The sequence below is a fragment of the Armigeres subalbatus genome, chromosome 2, assembly GCF_024139115.2.
Source record: "Armigeres subalbatus isolate Guangzhou_Male chromosome 2, GZ_Asu_2, whole genome shotgun sequence".
NCBI lineage: Eukaryota > Metazoa > Arthropoda > Insecta > Diptera > Culicidae > Armigeres > Armigeres subalbatus.
In genome coordinates this window covers 425431484-425448033 of record NC_085140.1, presented here as the reverse complement: position 1 = coordinate 425448033, position 16550 = coordinate 425431484, and positions in this window count along the sequence as shown.

Genomic DNA, 16550 nt, shown 5'->3' with positions numbered 1-16550 from the left:
TTAAACAAAAGGACAAACATGGACAAATGAAATAAATGGATTTGATGGGCCTGCATGTACTTTCAGATAACGATTGAAATTTTGCTAATATTTGCTACTAGCTCTGCAGTAGAATGCTTAGAAAAATATCACCTTTCATGAAAAAACGTCATAAAATGCTTGAAAATGAAGCTATCAACCATCTTATGTATCCAAAAGATGCACCATCCAAAGACCATGAAGCGATGCTAAGACAATTGAAAATATTCTGAATTGATGAAAGTGGAGGCTAAAACTATTTTTTCGGACCAATCCTATCTATTTAGCAATTTTGTAATAAAACATTACCTATATGTATAAGATAAAATAAATGTATATTGAGCAAAATGCTTAGAATTAAATCTCTACAACTTTGTAGAATTATATGAACTCTAACTCAAAGGGTAAAAAATACATTTCCAAAAAGTTCACCGAAGGCCACTCTAATGACCACCTACACTTAAAATAGATCTCTTTTGTAGATCATTTCTTCTGAAGACGTCAAAACTCTAGCACTGATGGTTTTCGAGTTATCGATTTATGTCGTGAAATTTGACCATGTGCACTGGGACAGAGCCGCCTCGCAGCTTAGTGTTCATTAAGCACTTCCACAGTTCTAACTGCAAGATTTCTAAGCCAAGTAACCATTTTGCATTTGTATATCATGAGGCTAACACGATGATACTTTTATGCCCAGGGAAGTCGAGACAATTTAACTGAAAATTGTGCCTAGACGGCACCGGAATCGAACCCAGCCACCCTCAGCATTGTTCTGCTTTGTAGCCGCGCGTCTTACCGCACGGCCAAGGAGGGCCTCAGCATCATGAAACCCCAATATTCTTGAATACGGGGTTGCTCAAGCATCTCCACAGTCCACGGTATCTACCAAACCAACCAAGGTTTTTGAATGTCCCTTCCCAATGCGTATAACATTGTGAAAGCCCAATTTTCTTGAATACGAGATGTTCGAGGTATTTTAAAACATTCTTGAGCTTAGGCACGGTATCTAATAGATCAATCAGGTTTTGAAATGTCCTGACTCATCTGTATAATACACCTAATTCAGTTCAAAGCATATGATTCAAATTTTCTTGAACATGAGGTGTGCAAAGTCTTCAAAATGAATTAATATCAAGGAATCATTAGATGCACAATGTCTATAGAGATGTTTGTCTATTTGAATTTAGCCACGGACTTTGTAGTTGAGGCTAGGCTATGCGGAAAGAGCGCATTTTTGTTCTCAAGCGAGGAGGATTGAAAATCTATCCATGAGCATGTTTTGCAGTTACTTAGTTACTTAGTTACTTCAAATGTTTCCTCTGCCTTCAAATTTATTTTTCATAATGCATGAGGAGAATAAATGCGAGAGGTCTCTGCGTTTGCATGGTTTGCTTACATCTCGATTCATTCAGCTTTTGGATCTCGTGCATTTTCGTAAAAGTAATATATATATAAAATATAATGGAAAATATTTTAGAGTAAACTACGTCTAAGGGAAGACTCTGATACAGGTGTAAAACGGAAATTTCAAATTTAGACGTCACGAAATTAGGATAGATTTCAAACGCTATAGTTATCTTTCAATGGATTTTCGAGATTTTATTATCAATCGAACTGCAACCCTCCAGCAATTGGCCCATTGGAACTATGGGTCAACGTAAACACATTAAAATCCAAATCTTTTCCAACCAGTAAAATTTCATTAAGTGTTACGACCGCGTCTGCTTGGTTCGCTTTACTTTGTGCGGTGATTCGCACAAAAGTCAAAATAGAACCAAAGCAATGACGCGGTGAAGCAAAAAAGTAGTCGAGTCAAGTACAAGACACCTGAAGACGGCCTTACTGTTGAGGTCAGAAATACGTATCTGTCAAGATACAATTAAGTGGTGAATCTAATGGATTGTATTAACTGTCTTATGACAAGAAGACATTACACTAAAAAGCTCAAATAATTTTCTTTTAAAAAGTAGTGTTTATAAAAAAAGTGCTACAGATGCTGGACATGTTCATGTGCAAGAGGTGATTGTTAAAATTGATTATCAACTAAACAAGGTTACACTCTAACTTTTTGACGGAAATTGAGTAAAATTTCTGTGGGATAGAAAGAGAGAGCAATGCAATTTACTCAATCACTGAGAAGGTGAAAGTTAGCGTGTATCCTACTATTTAGGCAGCATCCCTTTAAAATAACACTTCAAAAGCATTTAATCGCCATTTAATAGGCAATTAACTATGAAATGCATTAATCACAAATGCAAGTCATAACAATCGGAGAAATGGCATCATCACCACTGCGGAATAATAAATTTTAAATTGTAATATCCAACCATTTTCATATATAATGAGTTACGCCAATTTTGTTCGAAACATAAAATGGTGTCCGATCGAACATGATTGGAAAACTACACATTACACGCGGCAAAACGTTTACCAAAACAAACCTCCCGCTACCTCCCGACTCCATATCCAACAATCTAATGGTTGTAATGACTAGCACGCACGCGCAGTTTGTATGAGAATTATAATGAAAACAGTAAATTTTCGGAAAACCGTTTTCCGTTGATTATTAATATCTAAAAATATATGAGTACGTTGGCAACAACGGAAACTTATCAAGTGAATAAATCGTATTTATTGGAAACAATTCGTGCTTGCAAAAAAAAATATTAAGGAAATACTAAATCGTGGAAATTCAATTGAGCACGTAAAGGATATCAACAATGAGCATTTTATTTTCTTTATAACTTGTTTACGAAAATCCGATCGATTGCAACAACAATCGTCTTACAGATTTAGAAATATTCAAAGTCTACGGGTTGATTATATTTAGGGGAGATCCTCCAGTGCCGGACACATAAGCCATTTAACAAAATAACTTTAACTTTCCGGATTATATTTCCTTTTATACCATACTAGCAAAACGTACCCTGCGTTGCTCAGGTTTTACGTTTAACGTTTGAAATGTCATTTTCTTGCGTTGATGGCAAGCGGCGCGCAATCTAGATCATTTTTCGAGCGATCGCATTAGGTTTTCCAAACTCGCCCTAATATTGTATTTTGACATTCCAACTTTTCCTAAAATTCTAACTTTTGCATATAGAAACACAGCTGATCCCAATACTAATCGATTAGTGAGGAAATCTCGCAAATTGGTCATCCTCTTCGTGAGTTATATTGCCTCAAAGGAAGAATAGATAGAAGAAAGAAACACAAAATATGACTATCGACCATTGATGATTCATACAAACTATATTTGATCATTTGACACGCTTAACGATTTAAGAAAAATTTACGATTCAGAAAATGTCTCTTAGTACCGGACACTATTGCATCATGTTTAAATGTGACTAAGTTCCTGTTACATGAGTAAAGACATCATTCAGAATAGTAATATTATTCACGTGCTTTAAGTCGTACAAATTAAAAATTGTTAGTGGAGCTTATTTGACTCTTCAGCTAAATTTTTAATCCTAATCCACATTCCCACCTTTTCAATGTCCTCTGCAATTTTGTTTCTTCTAATTTTGTGGCTTCTCAGCAAGAAGAAACAATTGAATTGAAGTATGTAACAAAAACAGGTGAAGAATTTTTATTCAACTTCAAATTTTGTACCAATTTATCACATGAAGATCTGATATTCCTTGCGGTGGCCTTTTCAATAGCTTCTTTTGTACTTGATAAGATGAAGAGGGACCTCTCAATAGTGTCGTTTTAAGAAGTGTCCGGTATTGAGAGGTGTCCGGCGCTGGGAGATCTCCTCCTAATAGTTAATGATGCGCCTCACGAAACGATCTCACATACGGATCGATTTCTATAGTCATTTCCATAAAACTTCAAACTGTTCGTATCAGTTATATTACAACTATTTCAGTTGAAAATATAGGAGGTTCACAAAACAAAAAAGGAGCGCAAAGTCAAAATTTCAATTACTCAGGCTCCAACCAAAATAATTATTCAATGATCTGTTTTACGTAGTTTACGTGACGGTCGTATCTTGTATAAAACCCTTCTGATTTTTACAAGAAAAAACAAAACTCAAATTTAATGTATTAAATAGTTTTACCGCCACTAAAGGAACAGTGTACCCATTAGTGGTGCAAGCAATATTTGATAGTTGTTGATGGATAACATCAATCTAATTTTTATACTGTTAGTTTCTCTATTGACTAACATATTAAAACTGTAAGTTTCTCACAATTGTCAATTTTAAAAATACTTTCTCCTTGTACCTCCACTATTGGTAGCGTTACCCATATGTTAGTTCGCTTTTGTAAAAAGTGAGTTAGGCCGTGCATGAGGTCTTTATGATTGCGATTCGAGTATGATTTGTTGATTATACCAAAACTGCATTGATATTGTGTACTTGGATGTGATCAAATCCATAATTATCTCAATGCCACTTGACCTAGTGCAGTCGCACGACATCATCACCTTGAGTAAACTAACCATAATTCACATTCAACTGGCATTCCTTATGCTATGGAAAAACTGGCATGATTATCAGACAACTGCAACATAGAGACTATGACGATGGATTTAATGATCCCTTCAACTGGGTGCAGTAATTGGATAACAAATAGTGAATATCGTGACAATCACTGCTTCTGCTCATTCAACCTGATGCCGTTACCATACATTAATGGTGCGTAATAACTTACATTCGAGAAACGTGCGTGAAACAAAACCGTAACTGATGCTTTTACTGCGTGGAAAACTATGACGACTTTCGGTTCATCCACCGCTGATTAATCATCTGACCAAACCATTACCAAATCCGACGCATCGGGTACGAAATTGCGGCACCGCTATAAACTCGAAAAATGATTCTCACCGTCAATCACCACTGTATCTGCTGGGGACTTAGCGGCGTTTGGGGAGCCGCGATGTCAGCATCCATTACAAGAGGTGGTTACGGTCCGACGAATGAACGTACACCGCAACCGTGAGTAATGAATTTAGATTTCTACGGAGCCTCAATGCATCACACCCGGGGCCATTGGCTCTTCGATTGCACGATGCACCAAACAGCGAGGATTTTACAAATCATTGGATAGAGATTTGAAACAAAACATATAAGAAGAGGAGCAAAACTGCTAAAGTTTGTTTATCAAAAAGATAATTGCAAATTAGCAATAGAGGACAAAAATGATAGCACATAGGATGCAGGGTTAGAAACACGACGCTAACTGAACATTAGTGATATTTCAAAGATGTCAAAACCATTGCTTGCACCGCTGAGTTAGTTACTAAGGCTTGTTCGATAAAAATCTGACAATAAAACTTAAGAATAAAATAAACTGCTTTGGATTTATTTCATTCACTCAAATATTTATTCTTTATCATGCTTCATTTACGAACTAGGTACATTTTAATTTAGATCCCGAGCAGATCGTTGTCACAAGCATCGACAAATTTCTTAAAACGCTATTGAACAGGTTCACATGAAATTAGTCAGTTTCTGATCGGAGAGACCTGAAATTTACAATTACACTGTACAATTCTTTTCCGAACCTCAATGAAAGATCTAAATGTGTCAGATTTTGATCCTTTGCCCAAGACTGCAGATGTTTACACATCAGGTGCAGGCAGGCATGGATGCTACATGAAAGGAACGCCTGGATAGAGTTTATATTCTTCGGTATTTGGATTTCATAAAAAAATGGTGAAATGCTCGACGTGTTACTAAATTGTATTAGTGCTCTGACAAATTTAATCTAACCTACGTTTCTAGGTCTGAGCTCAAAGGAATTTAGTATGGGAAAAAGTCAAAGAAACATCGATGTTCAGTATTTTGATGGCATTATTTGGTAATTGAGAACTATTGAGCTAACTAACAACATTTAATATCCTATTCGTATGCTAAAAAGTGAAAAGTCATTCGAAGTTATTACTGACCTCACATCTCCCGGTAATATCAAATCAGATCAGAATGTGCATTTTGAGCACTTCTGTTTGACAATTGATTACTATAGATTAACTTTTTAGCTACCCCACTTCTGTCGACGGTTAGCGGGATTTATTGTTGCACGAAAATCAGATCGAACAGGAAACATTATTGTCCACCATGAAATCATCAACTATCATTTTGAAAAGGTGAACCTGTCTCTCTGCTCTAAGTGGATCGAAAAAGTTCTACTAATTATTATTATTATTATCATCCATTGTTAGCATGACCAATCAACGACTACAACAAAGACCGATGGATTATCAACAATTATTTAGTTTATGGAACCACGCCGGGTGGCATCAACGACGAAACCATTTACAGGTTGCTATACGGCTTATCGATAAAAACATTGTTGCATTTATGACTAGCTGCCCATTAAGTAGACTGTCTGTTCTTACCGGTGAGTCATTAGATGTACTGAAATTGGTGAAGCTCATTACAGGTTAGAAGCAATTTACTTATCAGACTTCACTTTCTCTTGAGAACTTTGTTCATCTAAATTGGTTTTTTGCTTAGAGCGTGAAAGAAGATCATTGAAATAGAAAAGGCATTGTCAGGTAACGATATATTCAAATTTGGTTTCGATGGAGTGCTTGTCAAAGTGAAAGCAATCGTGACAAGTAACTTTTTTTTTCAAAGAAACAATATGTACTGATTGTCACCTTTATTTTCAAATGCCGCTATAAAGATTTCGTCACATCGTTTTTATTAAATTCGATCAACTATCGTTAAAACTATGTGCTAGTAACATTATGCTATGGAAAAACTCAGATTATTCGATTAGTTGTGGTGATCCCTTTCTCGTGTAGAAGAAGAAGATGCATTAGAGACGTTATTTTAAAGAGAATGAACGCTCCAGATTTATATTTCTGAAACTTCAGTTTCCGCGGAAATTAAAAGCATTTCTCAGGGAATTACAATACAACAAAACAATTTTCCATTTAAGTTTGGAAAAAATATCATATAAACGTTCAGAAAAAGTATTCTAGTAGAGTACAAATCAAAAAAGTTTTTGGGAATTCAGAATATTTTATGTGATGATTATCTCGTGAAAGTTTAGAAGAAAATTTTAAGAAAAATACCTTCTAAATTAAGAAGCATTCCTCATGGACATTCAAAAGAAATCATTCATACATTTATTCAAAGTGAGACGTCTCACTCTCATTCCTCATTTTACTTAACGTGTAAAAATGAGAAGCGCAAAGTGAGTCATTTGAAAAGTGAGAAATTAGGAGTAAGAAGAGACGTCTCACTACTCACTTCGTCCTCTTTTTTACAGTGAGAAGTGAGGAATGAATGAGAGTCTCTCTTCTTACTCCCTAATTTCTCACTTTCAAATGACCTATTCGGCCAAATGACCCTTTTGACCATTTCGGTCAACGACCCTTTCAGCCAAATCCTTCAGCCAAACGACGCTTTTCCAATGACCACCTAATGACCTTTTCAGCTAAATGAATCTTTCGGCCAAATAACCCTTTCGGCCTAATGACCCTTTCGACAAATGACTTTTCCGGCCTAAGACCCTTTCAGCCAAATGACCCTTTAGGCCAAAGGACCCTTTCGGCCAAATGACCATTCGGCCAAATGACCCATTCGGTCTAATGACTCTTTCGCCTAATGACCCTTTCAAACGACCTTCCGGCCAAACAACTTTCGGACTAAAGGCGTTCGGTCAAATTGCTTTCCGAATGGGTTTCGACCAAATGACCCTTCCCCATTCTAGTGAATTAATCAAGTGAAAATTTCTCTATCGCCATAGGAGTTATCTTGGTAGGTATGGAAACTACTTGAAGACAGGCTGTCATAGCCGATAAACAAATCAATTATAATCACGTTCATGAAATTGTTGTAATATTTTTCGGAATTCCTGAATTTTTTGTTTTAAATAGAAATTCTTTTGTATTTCATTGAAAGTTTTTCTTATTTACGAGAAATTCCATATATCGTTATATAAAAATCGCTGTTGAACGATTTTTGTCACATTTGGCACTGCTAAAAGTTTTAACCGATGTGATCAGTGGCGCGATTTATTCCAAGAATTCCTGAAAGAAGCCCTGGATTAACTCCCAGATGAATTTAATGATAAATAAATGAAGTTTTGAAGAAACCCCCAGAGGATCTCCTCTAGAAATTCCTGAATGAATTCCAAGCAAAAATCCTAAAAGTACTTCAGAAGGAATTCCTGGGAGAGTCTCTGAAAATTCAAAGGAGGAATTTTAGGAGAACAGGAGGATCTACAGGAGTAATGTTTGTAGAAGCTACAAAATTCATGGATGAACTCCTGAAGAATCACAAAGATTCAATGATCCCAACAGATGAGTTCCCGAGGAATTCATTCTGAATTTCCAGAACGCGTTCCGCATTCCCCCAGAATTGCTGAATTCCCCGAAATCATTCTTTATTCTTCACGAATTTTGCACAGAATTCCTCCTGAGTTACTTCAGGAATTCCTTGTAGTTCTTCCAAGATATCAGCCAGAATTTCAAAAAATCTTCGAAACTCACCAGAAATTCCTCTTGAAGTTCCTTCAGGATTTCCTCCTGGAGATCCTTCAAGAATTTCTCAGAGGTTCCTCATGGTGTCTTCTGACAATTCTTCTTAGAGTTCTCTCGGAAATAATCCTGAGCATCAAAGAATTCTTTATGGATTTCCTCCAGAAATTTACCTGTGTATATCTTCCTGAAGTTTCTCAAAAAATCTTCTTGGAGTTCCTCCACAAATCTTCTGGATTTTCCAGGATTTACTCCTGAAGGTCTTCCAGAAATTACCCTTAGGCCTCTCCAGCAATTCTTCCTGGAGTATCCCTGAGAATTCCTCCAGGAGTTTCTTCGAAATTGTCCAGGGATTGTGAAGGCTGAAGAAATTTTCTGAGTTTACCCAGGAATCCTTCCAGGAGTTTCTAGAAAAAATCTTCTTGGAGCTCCTCCAGAAAGTACTGATGTTTGTCCAGAAATTTCTCTGAATTCTTTTCTCTGGGAATTGGAAGGAATTCCTGAAAATTCGCGAATATTTGGGAATTCGGAAGAATGCGGGGAATTGGAATGAACTTGGGAATTTGGAATGAATTCCTGGGGATTCGGAATAAATTCTGGAAATTCAATGGATTCCTGGGGAGTTCGGAATGATTCGGAGATTCGGAATGAATTCTGGGGAATTGGAATAAATTTCTGAGGAGTTCGGAATGAATTGAATTGAGAATTCCTGAATTCCGAATGAATTCCTGGGAATTCAGAATGAATTCTTGGAATTCGAATGATTCTGGGAATTCTTAATGAATTCCAGGGTGGATTCGGAATGAATTCTGAGAAAATCAGGATGAATTCCTAAAGAAATCCAGTATAATTCAGGAAATTCAGAATGAATTCAGGAAATTCAAAATGAATTACAGAGGAAATTCAGAATCAATTCAGGGAAATTCAAAATAAATTCAGGGAAATTCAGAATGAATTCAGGAAACTTCAGAATGAATTCAGGAAATTCAGAATAAATTCTAGGGAAATTCAGAATTTAGGAAATTCAGAATGAATTCAGAGGAAATTCAGAATAAATTCAGAAAATTCGAAGAAGGAAATTGAAAATCAATTCGAAGAAATTCAGAATGGATTCAGGAAATTAAAAAAAAACAGAAATTCAGAATTAATTCCAGGGAAAATTCAGAATGAATTCAGGAAAATTCAGAATGAATTCCAGAAACTTCAGAATGAATTTAGAAACTCAGAATGAATTCAGGAGAAGTTCAGAAATGAATTCCAGAAATTCAGAATAATTCCAGGGAAATTCAGAATGAATTCCTGAGGAAAAGATTCATTGAATTCTAGGGGCGTTGAGAATGAATTCTGGGGAACAGAATGATTTCTCGGAGGATTCAAAATGAATCTGTTGGAATTCATAATGATTACTGGAGGAATTTAGATTGAATTCCTGGAAATTCAGAATGAACTCCTGGAAAATTAGAATGACCTGGAACTTATTCATCAATGCCTGGAGAATTTAGAATGAATTTTGGGGAATTGAAAGAATTCTTGAAGCAATTTAGAACAAATTCCTCAGTAATTCGAATAAATTTCTAGAATTGAATGAATTTCATGGAATGAATTTCTATAGAATTCGAATGAATTTCTGAAATTCGGAATGAATTCTGAAGAAATTCAGAATGAAATCCTGAGAGAATGAATGAAAATGAATTTCTGTGAATTAGAATGAATTCTAGATAAATTTAAAATGAATTCCTAGAAAATTCTTGAACGATCTCCAGAGGAAATCCTGAAGGAAATCTGAAGGAACTTCAAGAGGAAATTCTGAGGAGCTTGAGAAGATTTTTTGGGAAATTCCTGGCTGATATCCTGGAAGAACTACACCAAGGAATTCCTGAAGTAACTCCAGGAGGAATTCTTGGCGAAACTCATAGAGGAATAAAGAATGATTTCCGGGAATTCAGGATGAATTCTGGGGAATGCTGGAACGCGTTCTTGGGAAATTCAGAATGAATTCCTGAGAAATTGGAGATTCAGATTGAATTCAGGGGCATTGAGAATGAATTCCTGGGGAACAGAATGATTAGACTGAAAAAATGAATTCTGTGAATTCATAATGATTACGTGGAGGAATTTAGAGAATTCTGGGAAATTCAGAATGAACCTGGAGGAATTCAGAATGAATTCATGGGGAACTTATTCATCAACTGGGAATTTAGAATGAATTTTAGAATTGAAAAAAATCTTGAAGCAATTTAGAAAAATCCAGGAATCCTCCAGAATGAATTCTGAGGAATTGGAATAATTTCATAGGAATTCGGAATGATTGGGAAATTCGAGAATTCCTGGGAAATTCAGAATGAAATCCTGGGAGAATGAATGAAATGATTTTTTGGGGAATTGAATTAATTCCTGGGAATTGAATGAATCTTGGGGAATTCAGAATGAATTCTTAGAGAATTTAAAATGAATTCCTAGAGGAATTCAGGAAATATTTTGGAGGAATTCAGGATGAACGTGGAGATCCTCCCTTTTTTAGAATTCTCCGATAGTTGCTCCTGAAATTCACCCTGAACTTCCTAGAAATTCTCATACAGTTCTCCTTCAAATTTCTCTGAGAGTTCCTCCTAAAAACCCTGTAGGATTTTTTCTGTACTTTCTCCAAATATCCCACTGAAGTTCCTAAGAAATTTCTATGAAAGGCCTCCTGGAACTACTTTTGGAATTTCTGCAAGAATTCACATCTTTTCCTGAAATTACTTCACTTATTCATCAATGAACCCTGTTGAAGTTACGTCAACAATATCTCTCACAAACTCCTTACATAATTCATTAAATTATTTATTTTGTAGGCAATGCAAAATTGAATTGCATGCTGAACTAATTTTGTATCATTTTCCAAATTTCAATCATAATAAAATATATAGGTCACTTTTTGTTATCGGTTGTTTACTTTTAGACTTTACTCAAAAATTGTTCTGTTCCGCGAAAGAAGGATCCATAACGTAGGGGAACTGTTCCGTTTTCCGTTCCTGAATCACTAATGGGAAGAAAAGAGAAAGAATGTATTGAAATGTAAACAAATGTTGCGATGGGATTTTCCTGGGTCGAATGAAACCGTTTTTGACAGCAGTCTGCCATTACAAACAGCTTCAAAACTGAATTTATTATCTAGGAATAAATTTACAATTTAGTTTCAATCCACACTAGCTATAGGCTCCATCGCAACTTCAAATCACATCAATTAAATCTCATTGCCTCGGTATGGAAGCATACACATATTTGAAACCATCAGTGTTGCCAGTTTCACACAACTTATAAAACGCCTCTCAACACAAATATTTTCCATTTTTTTTTCGTTCCGTTCCAACTCGTCTAAAGTTTTGCCATTTTGACAAAGGCGTGAAAATAGGTGCACTACATCAGCCGAGTTATTTGCCAAAAGTGGCTTTCGGGCAGCACTAAAATATAATTTGGCTCTTACTAGCACTGTAGGTTTTAATGCGACTAAGAACCGAAATAAGGTCGATTTGGACGCTTAAGACTGAACTATGATTCATCCAAACGTTTCTCCTGATGCATACAGTTTTGGTTACAAGCAAGTGTAGCAAGGTGCTAGCATACTGAGGGTCGGGTTCGAGTCCCATCTAAGGAAAGAGTTACCCAATACATTTTTAAATCATAATCTTCCACATAATGTACATATTCATACATATCACATCTGAGATTTCAGAGCATTGTAAACTAATGTCCTATTGGCAAAACGTCCTTCGCAAATGTCCCATTCGGGCAAACCACCTATTCGGCCAAATGTCCTATTCGATAAATGTCCTATTCGTATGTCTCCTATTTAATGACTTCGGCCAGATGGGTTTGCCTCAATGGCATTCGCCAATAGTTGTCAAACGACCATTCCCAATTTGTGTATAGCTCAAATTAAGATTTTCTTTGTTTCTCGAACATGCAATGGATTTTGAATGTATGGTGAGGTTAATAATGGCAAGGATGGGAGGGAAAATGATTTCATCTTGAGTGCCATTATTGGACTCTGAGGCTTGTCCCATGTGATACTTTCTGATCACGGCCGTTAACTGTGTCTGCCTTATCTGAATAGGAAATCATGCAAAAATTTGACTGACTTGCGATTATAGCAGTGATTTCCTTCGTGATTGTACATCGAATTCATAAGAAAGTATTTTGAGGTATTTGATTCATAAATTGGGGCCCTCCTTAGCCTAGCGGAAAGAAGCGCGGCTACAAAGCAAGACCATGCTGAGGATGGCTGAGTTCGATTCCAGGTGCCGGTCCAGGCAATTTTTGGATTGAAAATTGTCTCGATTTCCCTGGGCATAAAAGTATTCATCGTGTTAACTCTATGATATACGAATGCAAAAATGATACTTGCCTTAGAAACCTCGCAGAACTGTGGGCATGTTCAAGTGGGGAATGTAATTCAATGGGAAGAAAAGAAGATTTCAAATTATTCCAAAATACTGAAATCCCTGAGGTTCTCTACTTTCATATCACTCTCAATCTTTGCTTGCTACATAGACTTTGTCCTAAGAGCGACTTAAGCAACAGCATCAAAATTTAAGAAAATTTTTAATTCATGATTTTCTATTGAGTTGAAACTTTGCACAGTTTTTCAATCGTCATTTTCGATATCAAATCTTCATATTGAGTCACGACTAACTTTTCAAAAGGGTGTATGTGAAAATGGTTCAAAAATATTTAAAAGCTGCACAAAAAACGGAATGTTCGATTGTTATGATTTTTCAGCAAAGTAGACAACTAAATGGTGATTCTAAAGAAAATGTGCACAGTAAAAAAATTTTTTTCTTTAAAAATATCATTTTGTCCAAAACTCAAATATCTCAAAACCCTATCTTTTTTCGAACGTAATTTTTAGGAAAACGGTCCATTATATTAGCTATCTACCATAAAAATTTGGTGATGGTAAACTAATAAACAAAAAAGTTATGACATTTCAAACATTTCACAATTTTCATAGTAAACAAAAAAATTTCGTGTTTTTTTTCAAGAATCCAGTTTGATGCTGATTTTATTGTTATACGTGAGTTAAACAAGTTGTTTGTATGATATTCATATTTATGTATTCATCGATATTATGTATATTATATGTATAAATATTATGTATAAATAAAAAATGAATTAATATTATCCTAAGTATTAAATTAAATGGCAGTTAATAATGTTTATAGAAACTCTAAGAGTTTGGGTTTGAATTTTTGGTATGGGTTATGATATCATGAAAACAGTTTATTAATACTTATTTTTATTTATTTTTATTCAAATTTTTAAAATATCGAACACTTTTGAATTATTATCAGCACAGTTTGGGGTATTGCTTTTAATTTTATTTTCGACAATGGAATGAAACAGTGAAATTTTGGGTTCCTTGGATCGTTTTCGTTATTAAATTGCTCGCTGAGCTCTGAAGCCTTTATTTGTACTTTCAGTAGTAGTAAAACAAAATGATAATTTAGTTAAATCTTTTCTTTTCTACGATTTGCCCAATCAAAAAGTTCTTTCGCAGTTTTAATTGGATGCTCACGTTCTTTGGCTAAACTTGCTTTGTGGCCATGCGCTTTATTGTTCCTCCAATAGCATCACAAGGACCTTTGCCATGTGATGTAGCAAAAATGCCATTCTGCATCAATTCCGTACATTGATTTAAATTGATAGGCTCGAAAAATTCTTAGATTTTTGTATGCGACGCTGCTCCATCAGACATGAAATATCTTTTTGACTTCTTTATGCTTATCAACGCGTAAAAGTTAATCATTTTTCAATGAACAAGTTTACGATAATGAACGTGTCTTAAATCTTGGAAATTATAATAAAACTTAAGTGTTCAATTTGCGTACTTCCATTAAAATAAATAACGAATGGATGAATTGTAGCTTGTTGTACGTTCCGTGATGGACTGCATTCATCTTGTACATAAAGCTGTATTCAGAAAATCACAAATGACTAAAAATTCACCATTTGTAATGTATTTTCGTATTTTTTAAAAAGCTGATTGTTCTTGTTTAATGAAATCGTGAGGCATTAAACTTTCTTAATTTCAAGCAAATATGACACAAACTCATCTACAGGTTTTACAATAGTTTCTATGTCACACCTATCCGTGGTCACCCATTGCTCAAAATGATAACTGATCAATATATTTTCTTCAAACTCAGCGAATAAAGTATTTTCCAATGATGAAGAATCTGGACAATCCGAACAAGACTGTAGATAGCAATTTGATGTTGTATTTTCACACAAAAGACTACCAGTTAACATTTTAATATCCTTTGTTAAATTGATTCTTTTCAAACATGTAAAATAAGATTAATATTCTCATGGGTTGCCACACACATTATGTGTTCCTGAATTGGAAAGAATTGCTTGCAAATGAGGAAAAACCTATTTTAATATTATCGTGAATTTCCTTGAAGCGTGTGTACGCTTCTTTCAAAGTCGTCATCATTAATCGTTTTTGGATTGCTTTGACGCTTTCCATCTTTTTACTGACATAATCTTTTTGACCAGGCATAGCTCGACTTACTTCATCATCTTCAAAATATTGAACTACTATTTCTTTTGTCTCATCTGTTAATGCAGTACTAGACCTAGTATTTTTGGTTGAAAGACAGTTATTCTTCAATTGTTTTCGCTCTTTTATCGTCATTGGTTTTGAAACTCATCAATGGCATCCTGAATAGACACGAACTTGGCAGCATCGACAAATCAATAATTTTTCTTTCCTGTCGTGGCTGCATTCGAGAACCTTTCCTTCATTTATATATTACCTCACCCGTAGTCTGTATTTTCCACATCATCAGGTCCCTAATTTGAAGAGGTTTCTTCGTACAGTCCTTATTTACGGTATTTTTCTCCGGTAAACGAGTCATCTTCTCCATTTAATCAGTCACTTTTATCCCAGCTATGCCTCGTTAAAGCGTTCGATGTTGACCTTTTGATACACCATCTTCCGATTGATTTGTTGAAACAGATTCGCTGATGGTACGGGTAAGGCTCAAAGGCCTAATACTTCTGTAATTCCTCAGTTGTTGTCGACAATCTGGCAATTCCTCAGTTGCTGTCCTTTCGAACCTCCGCTCTGCTCAACCGATGATATACAGATTGCTCTTTGTCAACGTTTAGACGCAGGACGTGCAAATGCGAATTTGTATTCAATGGACATTGGAGCATAACCAGTCGCTTTCAGTTTATCTATGGTGCTTCAGATTGTCAATCTCTTTTGAACACTTTTCCATCAAACGCCTACAACAGTTGAGAAAGCGGCTACTCATGCTGTTCGTATATTTCAATAAAAAAATCACTTTTAAGTTTTACTGACTAGTTTGGTGTATTTGCTTGACTGAAGAAAAATTACTATAAGATCTTAAAAACCTTGTAGTAATTTTTTTTGCTTTTTCTGCGATAAAACATTTTAGTCATGTATACTTGTTGTTGTTGAAGATACCCGTTTCCTTCCGATCATAAAGTTATTCTCTAAAGTATATTTTTGCGGTAAACTATAGACGTACGTGTATATAAATCTTTGATTTTGCAGCTTTTGTCTTAAAAATAACATTTCTGATATGTTCTATCAACGTTATTATCACAGTTTCAACACTATTAAAAAGAATTTTTCCAGTCACGTGCAGAAAATTTGACATCTATCATTTTTGATCAACACCTGGAGTCTAAGTTTCTATAGATGCTATGAATAATTAAATCAAAATATCATGAAAACAACTTGTTTAAATCACGTCCCTTAACAATAAAATCTGCATCAAACTGCAATTTCGAAATAACTTACACAGAAAAAAATTTTTTTTACTAAATGTGAAAGTGAAATGTTTGAAATGTCATAACTTTTTTGTTTATTAGTTTACCATCACCAATTTTTATGTGAGATAGCTAATATAATGGACCGTTTTCCTAAAAATTACGTTCGAAAAGATAGGGTTTTGAGATATTTGAGTTTTTGTGACAAAATGATATTTTTAAAGGCAAAAATTTTTTTTTACTGTGTACATTTCTTAAGAATCACCATTTAGTTGTCTAACTTTGCTGAAAAAATCTGAACAATCGAA